A 12,815-nucleotide genomic window follows, 5' to 3' on the forward strand; every position below is an offset into this window, starting at 1 on the left:
ATGAAGTTACTGTGAAAATCCCCTAGTCACCACACTTCATTGTCTGTTTGGGTATATTAAAGGGAGAATTTATCATGGCCAATGCACTTAACCAGCACGTCTTTCAGACTGGGGGAGAAATCCGGAGCACCCGGAGGAAACCCGCGCAGACACAGAACGTGCAAACTCCACACAGACAGTGACCCAAGCTGGGAATCGAACCCAGGTCCCTGGCGCTGTGAGGTAGCAGTGCTGACCACTGTGCCACCTGTAGGAAGGACATCACAACAGTATCATTGAAAGGGATCATCGACTATCCTTAGATTAGTTGCTAATTGATTTCCAATGGTTGTTGCAAAGTTAGGAAAGTGCTTGGATGGTTTAAAGATGCTAAAGTCTACAAGGCGCGTCATTGCATGTAGTGGTTCTGACTTCCAGGGTTCTGCTCAGACCACTTGGTCCCAGTCACCAGTGCAGTAGTTTCAATTCCCCTTGGCTTGCACCAGGGTAAATGAGTAGAGGTGACACAGGAGGGGCAAGTTGCTTGAAGAGGGAGACAGGGGAGAAGGGCTCTTAATTGAGGACCAGAATCTTTAGGGAGCAATTGTCCTATCTGATCCTCAGAACGGTGTGTGTGACATCTCCACTTCACTAAGGAAGTGATCACTGATCTCAAGTAATTCTGGTGCTTGAATAGCCATTCTCAATCCTTTTTTGGATGAAGGATCCCTTTTCAAAGGGATAAGCACAGGTCATTAACCTGAAATGTGGTACAATATAAAAGTACTGCATTAAAAGAATGTTTTAATAATGCTTTTAAGAAGATAGGTGATTACTTAGAGCAGCAATTGGAAGATTATTTCACAGATAGATACAATGATGAGATACAATGACAAATCAGAGATAAAGAATAAGTGTTGCACCATTAACATTCCGGCACATGCCAATTGAACTGCTTTTAATGTGGTTGAAGATTACTGGTCGATGGCATACATACCCAATCTGTTCATATCGAAGAAACAGCTACTGGCCAAATCAGCATTAAAGCAGTCTCACCATATTTAGAGGTTTACAAGGCTCAAGGCAGGTTAGAGTTTTAATTTTCTTAAATGATAACCTGCCATAAATATACACATTTCCCTTCCCTTCAATTCTGTAGCAGAGTACTCACTTACATAGAAACATAGAAGATAGGAGGAGGCCATTTGGCCCTTTGAGCCTGCTCCGCCATTCATTATGATCATCCAACTCAATAGCCTAATCCTGCTTTCCCCCCCGCCATAACCTTTGATCCCATTCGCCCCAAGTGCTATATCCAGCCGCCTCTCGAATACATTCAATGTTTTGGCATCAGCTACTTCCTGTGGTAATGAATTCCACAGGCTCACCACCCATTGGGTGAAGAAATGTCTCCTCATCTCTGTCCTAAATGGTCTACCCCGAATCCTCAGACTGTGACCCGTGGTTCTGGACTCCCCCATCGGGAATATCCTCCCTGAATTTACCCGGTCTAGTCCTGTTAGAATTTTATTACAAGTCTCTGAGATCCCACCTAATGCTCCCCACTTGACATTTTGGGATTATTTTACAGGTTATATTCAAATCCAGCCCAGTTCCTCTGGTTATTTAATCATACAAGGAACATGCATGATGGCAACATGGAGGGAGGTATAAGACAATCTGCCAGCTTTTTTTTTTTCACCATTGCAAGAGGCAATTCCATAAGTGATTAGATGTTCAAGAAAATGCTCAGCTGGCCAGGCCACATTACGATGGATCACTGCACGGGTCCAATTTGAATGCACTATCACATCAGCAGGAGCTAACCTCACACCTTCCTTCCCGCTGAAAGTAAATCGGTGACTCACTGCTCAAAACCATGGCAACCAAGGCACCCATTATTGTGGAAAAGGCTGAGTATTCAAGAGCTTTGAGAGTGGGAATGTTGTCAGTTATCTGTGCGAGACTACCACACATATTTAGTGGCAGTTTATTATTTTTCCATCCCTTCCAAATCACAGCCCCCCCCTCCTCCCCCCTGCCAAACCTGGTGTTTTTCTCTCATTTTTGAAAGCCCTCTGAAATGTTCCAGTTTGAGAACCACTGTCCTCAAACTCCTGACTTGATTCCAAAGATGAGGGTTAGGTTGATTGGCCATGATAAATTGACCCTTGGTTTCGGGATGGAGGGGGGGGGGGGGGGGGGAGGAGGAGGAGGAGGGGAAAGAGATTAGCAGGGTAAATATGTGGTATTACGGGGGGGGGGGGGGGGGGGGGGGGGGGGGGGGAGAGGAGGAGGAGGGGAAAGAGATTAGCAGGGTAAATATGTGGTATTACGGGGATAGGGCCTGGACAGGATTGTTGCTGTGCAGACTCATTGGGCCGAATGGCTTTCTTCTGCATTGTGAGGATTCTATGAGGTTGCATTAACATGGCATAGATGGCAGCAGTGTGGTCTGGCTGGCAGGGTGACAGTCAGGGTATTGGCAGAGTGGCAGTGGTGGAAGGATGAATGTCATCATGCTGAGAGAACAGAGCAGGTTTATTCTCCATGGAGTCGCTCCCATTCACCTAGGTGGCACCTCAGCGATTGGAACAACATGTTGGCAGGCAGATAGCTGGCCCGCACTGACATCTTGAGAACCCTGTTGAAAGCTGGTTTCCGCAGGCATGGTAGCAGCAGTCTGAGCCCCCATGGCACCAAGCTAAGCTTTTATGACCTTGGTCTGAGCTCCCACTACAACATTTACACATGGAATGGCTCCTTGCTTGTGGAAGCTGACACATTGATATCAGATGAAGCTTTACGGTTGAATCCACAGGTTTTTCCATGGAGTCAGTCACCATTTCCGTACAGGAAAGGATGCGCTCCATGCTCAGCGCTAAGCCTTGTGCAAGGTTAGAGCTGGACTCCTCCACATTCCTCAGCGACAGCAGGCTTTCTGGCAGGCCTGGCAATGCACCAAATATGCACTGTGTATTTATTTAGGGTGGCATAGTGGTTAGCAATGCTGCCTCAGTGTTAGTGGATTCAATTCTGGCCTTGGGTGACTGTCGGTGTGAAGTTTGCACGTTCTCCTGTGTCTGTGTGGGTTTCCTCCGGGTGCTCCGGTTTCCTCCCACAGTCCAAGATGTGCAGGTTAGGTTGATTGCCATGCTAAAACGCCCCTTGGTGTCAGGAGGATTAGCAGGGTTACAGGGATAGGGCCTGGGTGAGATTGTTGTCGATACAGGCTCGATGGGCCAAATGGCCTCCTTCTGCACTGGAGGAATTCCATAATTCTAAGACATTATCCCTTTTCTGCCTACTGCCCCAATGAAATTTTCATCCGAGTCCTCTGCAGCAGAACTTTCATACAACCTCGCCCTCCAGCACTTGCACTATCCCTTTCCCCTGCTCTTGCTGCAGCACTTTTACTGTGTCTCACCACTTGCAGATGGTGCTGTTAAAGATACACTGCAAAGTACGTGAGATCAAGTGATTGTTGATAAAGAAATATTGTCTCTTCTTTCTTACCACTTCTTGCTCCTGCACCATTGGCCAGGTTCTTGGGTATCTGGAAGTAGAAGGGCACAGGATAGGGTTGTAGTGAGGTAAGGGAAGCAAAGCAAGAGATGTAGCCTTACGCTATCTGCTGCTTATAAATCAGAAGAGATTGTGATGCAAGGCAAAAGTGCAATGTGCTGAGATTAGATGCGAACATGCAATATAGCTTTCAATGTTTTCAGCCTTGCTGCTGGCCCTAACCTCAGTCATGGCTACTTTAATGATTGAGCACTATCATCTCCATTGAAATTAAGGACATTGTCTTCTGCCACTTCAGTCTTTCTGCCCGAAATTCTGCATCCACTCATCCTGCAAGAGAATGGCAAGTGTGTCAGTGAGTGAGTGTGTGCGATGTGCTTGGGTATGTGCTTGCGATGGTTGAATTGTCAGAAGTGTCAGCAAGCAGCAAGATGTGGGAGGCTTGCAAGCAGTGCTAAGCGAGGAGGGTGAAATAAAGCTGTGGATACGAAGAGAGAGGCAAGGTTAATAGAGATGATTGACAGTTGAATGAGTTGAAAGGATGCAATTGGAGGAATGTGTGAAGCTAGTAGTCCATTTGTAGGGATATGGCAATTGAAGATCACTCATTGATCTTGATCACTGAACTTCTTGCAGCACTACATCCAGGTAGTCAGGGCTGCGCCACTTGTGTTGATCATGATGGCTATCTGGTCCCACTATCGTGGTAGTGTCTATCTAGAGGACCTTCTGGTTCCCCAAGAATAGAGGACCTCGTTCTCCTTTTTCTCATAACGTACACCAAGGCCCCTGGGCGCTGCATCAGTGAACCTTGTAGAATGCTTGCTGCCCTATTGAGCAACTATTCAGTACATTCCCTGCTCAGAAACTCCTCGACAAACACTTTCATGATCTGTCCCAACCAGAATGCACCTCTCCTTTAAAAAGATGCAAGCTGGCTTGAAGTAGTTTAGGCCAGTGGTGTTGGTCTTACCCATACTTAGGCTCCCTGTTGAGTTGTGCAGTCACTCAACAACATGTTTAGCACCCACTCCACACTACAAACATGTTAAGGAGTCAATTGCGTGCTGCCGTATCGGAAACGGTGGACGTGGGTTAATAATAAATCACCATGTCCATTTTTCAGTTGCTATCCGATTGTGCCTCCATACTCTCGCCAGCACCAGTTATTACTAAGCTCAAATCTTTAAAATGCAGATTTCAATCCAAATGGAACTGTACACTTATGATTGTGGACCCTCCCTTCCCTTGGTGATTTAGGTAGATGACACAAACCATATATAGAATGTCACTCCCCATTGTAAAAAATAAAATTCCAGCTCATTGATTCTGTTCATCAGTCACTATTGCAGCAAACATTCTGCTAGTTTTCTATGTTGACGTGCTTGCAATATACAGCTAGTTCGTCTTCTGGCAAGCTTTTTTTTTCCAAACAAGTACCTTTGTGTGTTCCAGACAGAAACTTGGGTACAATAAATGTTTGATAGTCAGTTCCTATTAGTTTGCAACAATGAGGCGTAATTGCAACATTTCGATTATTACCTAGTAGTGGCCTGTAATCCATCAGCAGATTTGAATGATAGAGTCACATGATGGAATTTCTGTAGTAGGGGGTCAAAGAGCATGGGAAACTTACATTGCTTATTTCAGTACAGGCAGTCCCTCGAACTTGCGACATGGTTGGTTCCTGAAAACCACGTTGTAAATCGGAATAACATGGCCAGAATGTTACCACTGTTCACGCCGTGGGATTTTCCCATCCCGCTGTAGTGAACAGAGATTTCGCTGGGCGCTAAATTCTCCAACCTCGCTGCAGCAGAAACGCGGCGTGAACGGCCGGTAAGATCACGCCCCATAACCAGAACCAATTTTCGCATAGGTAGAATGTTAAAAATGGGCGATTCATTCGCGAACACGTTACTGTTCAGCCCTTCGGAGGGGTTTTTTTGCGCATCTGCTTTGCGGTCCCAGGCGGTGCCAAGCCACTAGCCTGTAGTTGGTCAGCCAAGTCACTGTAGGAGATTAAACCACATGGACCTGTTCAGAGGAGATGAGGCTGGCACGGTGCTGGCATATTTACTCTGCTCTCATAACAAGTGTCTGTCTAATTAGACACACTAAACCAAGACAGATAGCACTATCGCTCCCATTCCACTGCTCACTGTCCATCTATCATCCTGTCTGTCTCTGTCCCAATACCTTCTGTACTGCAAGGCCACATTTTAAAATCGGAAATGCAGATATTTCTCCACCTCCATGGGTTCGCTTGGGATCACTGACCCAAAAATATAAAAAGATGGGTGGTGCAGAATGTTGTAACATCGAAACCGGCATTGTAAAGCCCAAACAGGTAGCAAATGTATAAATGTTGTCTTGCCACTTAGTGTAATTCGAACATCACACAGCCGAGGACTGCTTGTGCAAGGAATCCAGACAGATTTTGAAGCCTGGGTTTGCTGACTGCTAAAATGGATTTCAACCCACAGCATCAGGAAAGAATGCTGATTTCCAACTCGGTCACATAGCCCTTGCCTCACCTTCATAACCTCTAGACTTGACTATTCTACTGCACACCTGGCTGGTCACACATTTTACTTTCTGTAAACTTCAGTTCATCCAAAACTCTGCTGCCCATGACCTTACTCGCACCAAGTCCTGCTCAATGATTTACATTTAACTGGCAGTCAACAACGCCTCAATCTTAGAATTCCCATCCATGTTTTCAAATCCCTCCATGGCTTTGTCCCTCCATATCGCTGTTATCTCCTCCAGCCCCACCACCATCCAAAGTCCCTATACCTCTAACTCTGGAATATTTGTGCTATTAATTGCAGTGCCATTGGTGGCCTAAACATTAGGCTCCAGGATTCCCTCCCTAATCTTCTCTCTACTTCATTTTTGTCCTTCAAGATGCTCCTTCAAATCTACTTCATAGGGCAGCTGACCAAAAGCTGAGCCAAACATCTAATTTCATAGCTTGATGTCATATCTTGTTTTAAATTGTCCTTACTTTGGGTTGTTTGAGGTGTTATATAAATACAAGTGGTTGTTGTTGCAAATGAACATGCAGAGCTCTGGACTCGGGTCAGGTGGTAGTTTGGGTTACCAAGCCAATTCTGAGGTATACATAAACTTGATGCTTAAAACCACCAATTGAACTAAATTCCCTGTAGACTGAGGATGGACTAATGGTGGAGGGTGGGTGAATGATGAGGTGGCTATATAGGAAGAGATAGGTGGATGATAGGGGGCAGATGGATGGTGGAGGGTAGGCGTGTGTTGGAGGGGGATAGCAGCATCACAATTTGTCATACAATCTAATAAAACAGGGCCAGGGACCCGGGTTCAATTCCAGCCTCAGGTCACGGTGGAGTTTGCACATTCGCGCCGTGTCTGTGTGGATTTCCTCCGGGTGTTCCGGTTTCCTCCCACAATCCGAAAGACAAGCTGGTTAGGTGCATTGGCTGTGCTAAATTGCCCCTTAGTGTTAGGGGGACCTAGCAGGGTTAATATGTGGGGTTATGAGGATAGGGCCTGGGTGGGATTGTTGCGAGTGCAGGCACGATGGTCTAAATGGCCTCCTTCAGTACTATAGAGATTCTATGAACCTAATGATTCTATCTGTGCTTTCATTATAGCTTGCAGCCAATCTGTGAAGTCGCACAAATGACCCTTTGCCCTGCAGGACTTGAAAAGAAGAAAAGGTGTGCTGATTCCCGAGTAAGGTGTTTTTAAAAGACTGAAGAGCATCATCAAGGTAGATAGAGGTGGAATTGTCATGAAAAAGCAACACGGAAGAGACAGAGGACTGCCTTATAAACAGGAAGCCACAAGCCAGGCCTAACATAAGGAAAGCTCCTTGATGCTTAATGCCATTGATTTGTGGAGCAAGGTGTCACTCAGTGCGGTCAATACAACCTCTTGGAGCAATTAAAAGAAAATTGGATTGATTTATGATTCACCAGTGATTGGAGAGCACACAGCAGAAAATACAAAGAAAACAATGCTCAGATTGTTTCTTGGCATGGAACCCTGAAGATGGAATTCACTTACATTTTCTCATTTCTTTTGTTAACAAGATAGTACAAATTCCCACTGACAATCTTACGACACCAAGAAGGAGATGAATTGGGGAAGTTTGATTTTTAATACATGCTACCGAATGGGAGAATGAATGACATCACAGCAAGTAGCCAAGCTCACTATCCACCAAAAAAAACTACTTCAGTAAGGGCAGCACGATGGCAGTGGTTAGCACTGCTGTCGAGTCGAGGGCAACGGCCTTCCAGAGGAAGGCTGTTGCCCTCGACTCGACATGTATGCCCAAGCCGTCAGGAGGTGCGTCAATGCCAGATTCATCAGCTGCACTCAAGACAGCCCTGAACATCACCCAAGCACAACGCAACGCCATCTGTGCTCTCAAGACCAACCGCAACATTGTCATCAAACCAGCAGACAAAGGACACCGTCATACTGAATAGAATGGATTACTGCAAGTGTACCGACAACTGAACAACGAGGAACACCACAGACAGTTACCCGCAGATCCGACCAAAGAACACACCCGTCAACTCAACACTGATCAAGACCTTTGATCTGGACCTTCAGAGCACTCTCCATGCTCTCATCTCCAGCTTCCACCCTAAACACATTAGAGAAGCCATCCCCTACGGACAAACCCTCCGTATACACAGTATCTGCTCAGATGAGGAGGGTCGCAGACACGTACAGACACTGAAAGATTCCCTCATAAGAACAGGATATGGCGCTCGACTCATCAATTGGCCATTCCAACATGCCACAGCAAAAAACCGCACCAACCTCTTCAGAAGACAAACACATGACACGGCGGACAGAATACCCTTCGTCGTCCAGTACTTCCCTGGAGCGGAGAAACTACGACATCTTCTCCGGAGCCTTCAACATGTCATCGATGAAGATGAATATCTCGCCAAAGTCATCCCCACACCCTCACTTCTTGCCTTCAGACAACCGCACAACCTCAAACAGACCATTGTCCGCAGCAAATTACTCAGCCTTCAGGAGAACAGTGACCACGACACCACACAACCCTGCCACAGCAACCTCTGCAAGACCTGCTGGATCATCGACATGGATGCCATCATCTCACGCGAGAACGCCATCCACCAGGTACACGGCACATACTCTTGCGACTCGGCCAACATTGTCTACCTGATACGCTGCAGGAAAGGATGCCCCGAAGCATGGTACGTTGGGGAGACCATGCAGATGCTATGAATGAACACTGCTCAACAATCACCAGGCAGGAGTGTTCCTTTCCAGTCGGGGAACACTTCAGCAGTCACAGGCATTCAGCCTCTGATCTCCGGGTATGCGTTCTCCAAGGCGGGTAAGTGGAACTGAACCCACTATCAGATCAACCATGATCTTATTGAATGGCAGAGCAGGCTCGAGGGGCTAGATGGCCTACTCCTGCTCCTATTTCTTATGTTCTTAAGGTGGCCTTCACGACACCGCAGAATCGCTGGGCAAAAACTGATAGCCAAGTTCCGCACACATGAGGATGGCCTCAACGGGGATCTTGGGTTCATGTCACACTATTTGCAAGCCCACGACTTGCCTGGGCTTGCAAAATCTCACTAACTGTCCTGGCTGGAGACAATACACACCTCTTTAACCTGTGCTTAACCCCCTCTCCACTCACATTGTCTGTACCTTGAAGACTTGGTTGCCTGTAAAGACTTGCATTCCAACCATTATCTTGTAAATTGAGTTTGTGTCTGTATATGTCCTGTTTGTGAACTCAACTCCTCACTCACTTGAAGGAGCGAGACTCCAAAAGCTTGTGCTGCCAAATAAACCTGTTGGACTTTAACCTGATGTTGTGAGACTTCTTACTGTGCCCCACAGCGCCAGAGACTCAATCGCGATCAGTCTGTACGGAGTCTGCATGTTCTCTCTGATGTGCGAGTAATCCACTCGGGAGGCTAGATCGTACCCGGGAATAAAGGCTTTTATTCGCAACAAGAATAGAGCATACTGCTTAACAAGACTAAGGGTCACTAGGAAGTGGCAGTGACCTTTATACTCCTATAAGAAGGCGGAGCCAAACAGAGTGTACCACAGAACAATGCTAACAGGTGGAACACTCCAACCCTAACCCCAACAGTAACAAGAGTAACATATGTACAAGTACCCATAGTGATAACCATCTATGATTCAGTACCCATAGTGGTAACCATCTATGGTTCACCACACTCTCTATGTCTGCTTGGGTTTCCTCCAGGTGCTCTGGTTTTCTCCCAGTCTGAAAGATTGGTTAGGTGCATTGGCCATGCTAAATTCTCCCTCAGTGTACCCGAGCAGGCATGGGGGTGTGGCGACTAAGGGATTTTCACAGAAAAATTCATTGCAATGTGTAATGCAAGCCTACTTGTGACTAGTAACTTTTAAAAATTAACATGAGAACCCATGCCCTGTCAAACATCTGTCTGGAATTCAATTAACCTACTGCCCATCTCTTTGCCCCTGCAAACAGATTTCTTACAATCACGCTGGGGGAGGGGATGGTTCACAGTATAAGTGAAGTTACACACTGGTAAGAGCTTCAGTGCATTTCAATTAACCAGTTAGGATATGATTATTTTACTTGTTAATGAAATAGAAGGGAATATGGTCCCATCAGAAAAGTCATCATCAAAGATCACTAATCAGTGTAACGCGATGTTTATTTATTTTAAATTTTTTTACTCCATTCTTAAAAAGTTAGAGCTAATGCTCAGAATGGACCGGGCAAACCCAATAAAGAAATAATACTGTGGATGCTGGAAATCCGAAATAACAAAAAATGCTGGTAAAACTCAGCAGGCCTGACAGCATCCGTAGAGAGATTCCTACCTCCCTCCAGTTCCAAACAAGAGTCACATTGGGTTTGAAACATTAACTCTGTTTCTCTTTAAACATAGAAACCCTACAGTGCAGAAGGAGGCCATTCGGCCCATCGAGTCTGCACCGACCACAATCCCACCCAGGCCCTACCCCCACATATTTTACCCGCTAATCCCTCTAACCTACACATCCCAGGACTCTAAGGGGCAATTTTTAACCTGGCCAATCAACCTATCCCGCACATCTTTGGACTGTGGGAGGAAACCGGAGCACCCGGAGGAAACCCACGCAGACACAAGGAGAATGTGCAAACTCCACACAGACAGTGACCCGAGCCGGGAATCGAACTCAGGACCCTGGAGCTGTGAAGCAGCAGTGCTAACCACTGTGCTACCGTGCCGCCCAGATGCTGACACAGATGCTGACACCCCTGCTGGGTTTTTCCAGCAATTCCTGTTTTTATCCCGTAAAGAAAATAATTGAATTCCAAATACATCAGATGCCTGGAATTGTTTTGCAATGCTATGACACACTTCACGAGTTTAAATGAGATGATTCTTCAACGTTTTATCATCATCATCAAGCCTCTCCAATATACAACTTCAAGCATCTGTCTGTTCACATTAACACGCATTGATGTTATTTTAGCATTTTATGTTTTTCCAATTTGGATTATAATGCTGTGGTTCGTAATTTTCACACGAGTAACCACAATATGGACAAACCCATCTTCTCAGCTTCATATCACATGAAAGATGGGATTTGTCAAAAAACCGATAATAGATCAGAATTGTAGACTGCTGATAGGCATTAGGCGAGGGTCGGGTTTAAAAAAAGACTCCTTTTACAGAGATCACTTTTTTGTGTGTTTAAATATGTCTAAAATAACAAATATTCCAAATATAGGAAAATGAAGCCTTAAGATCCTAACTAATGCCAGAATCCTCAATGAACTTGAGGACCATTGAAGAATTAGCCATACATGCTGGATAACCATTAGGATCTTCGCTTACTGTCATATATATGTTTTATTCATTCTTGAGAATGGCTGGCATTGATTCCTCTCGTTGTCCTTAGAATGTATTGGTAGATAATTGTTTGATATGACAGCTTAGCTACTTCAGAGGACAGTCAAGAGACAAGCACATTGCCGGCAAATGGAATCAGCCAGACTAGATCAAGAGTGACAGATTTACTTCGCTTAAAGAAAAAGTTGAATCAATTCTTTAATTTTACTCCATTCCATTTACTGTCTGTGTGGAGTCTGCATGTCCTCCCCGTGTCTGTGTGGGTTTCCTCCAGAATCCAAAAGTCGTGCTGGTTAGGTGCATTGGCCATGCTAAATTCTCCCTCAGTGCACCCGAACAGGCGCCAAGAGTAGCGGCTAGGGGATTTTCACAGTAACTTCATTGCAGTGTTAATGTAAGCCTACTTATGTCACTAATAAATAAACTTTAAAACCATCCTTAAAGTTACTAAGCCAATGTGAAGAGTGGCCCGGGGAGCCCTTAACACATCTCTTTGTTCACTCCAAAAGCCAATTCAAATCGAATCCAATTCATGGTCCCCACAAGCGAGACATACAAGATCCAAGCTGACGATAAAAGGCATCGCACTGGAGCTGACGCTTTGACAATCTGAAAACTTCATGGCTACTTTTACATACTTATTTCCAAATTTTAAAAAACTGAAAAAATCTTAAGCTACCATAATGAGATTTCAAGTCATTTTCTCTAGATCATTATTCCAGGCCTCTGGGTTGCTAGTGCAGTAATACAACCACTACACCACTGTACTCAGCAATATCGACAACTGTCAGTATAATTGAAGAGGTCTACTCCATGGAAGATAATACATAATTATCCTCTTGTTCATGGTTAATGTGCCATGCATAAATATTTAAGTTCATCAAAAAATCTAACACTTCCAAATCACTGGCTTATCTGGCAGATTGTAGATTCAACAAAAAGGCACCGTTGCCCAAAGTTTGCAGCCTAGAAATAATTATCGATAGTGCGGGAAGGTGAATTCTCCCTGCATTCAAAGTAGGGTCTGTCTGCTATTTCACTGTGAAAATAAGCAGGTTATTGCATCCATTTCAATGTTAGCAGGCATTTTGCAGCCAGCAGCACTCAGTGTTCATTCAACCTTTTGCTGGCTTTTAAGTGATAACTTATGGCTATTGGGAGCCTGATAAAGGGGGATCGGAGACCTATGTGAACAAGGTGAGCAACAACATGCCTCTTCAAGCAATCAAATTGAAGAAAGCTTACTGAGGCACAGTGCAAGTTAGACGATCCACTTCAATGTAAAATCACGTAAATAAAAGGAAAATAAAGAGTTGGAAAAGATGGGATTGAGGGAGAGAGGGAGATATAATAGAACCCAAAAGCAAAAGTTAAAAACGGTTTTCATTCTTTTTATTTCAAAGATAATTAAAG

At 45.0% G+C, this 12,815-nt stretch overlaps 1 protein-coding gene across 1 annotated transcript in view; it reads right to left on the bottom strand.

The window, feature by feature from the left end:
• LOC144508894 (glutamate receptor ionotropic, kainate 3-like) overlaps window positions 1-12,815 on the bottom strand; it is a 536,983-nt gene that overhangs the window by 448,264 nt on the left and 75,904 nt on the right. The gene's annotated exons all lie outside the window — the stretch shown is intronic.

The sequence above is a fragment of the Mustelus asterias genome, chromosome 21, assembly GCF_964213995.1.
Source record: "Mustelus asterias chromosome 21, sMusAst1.hap1.1, whole genome shotgun sequence".
Taxonomy (NCBI): domain Eukaryota; kingdom Metazoa; phylum Chordata; class Chondrichthyes; order Carcharhiniformes; family Triakidae; genus Mustelus; species Mustelus asterias.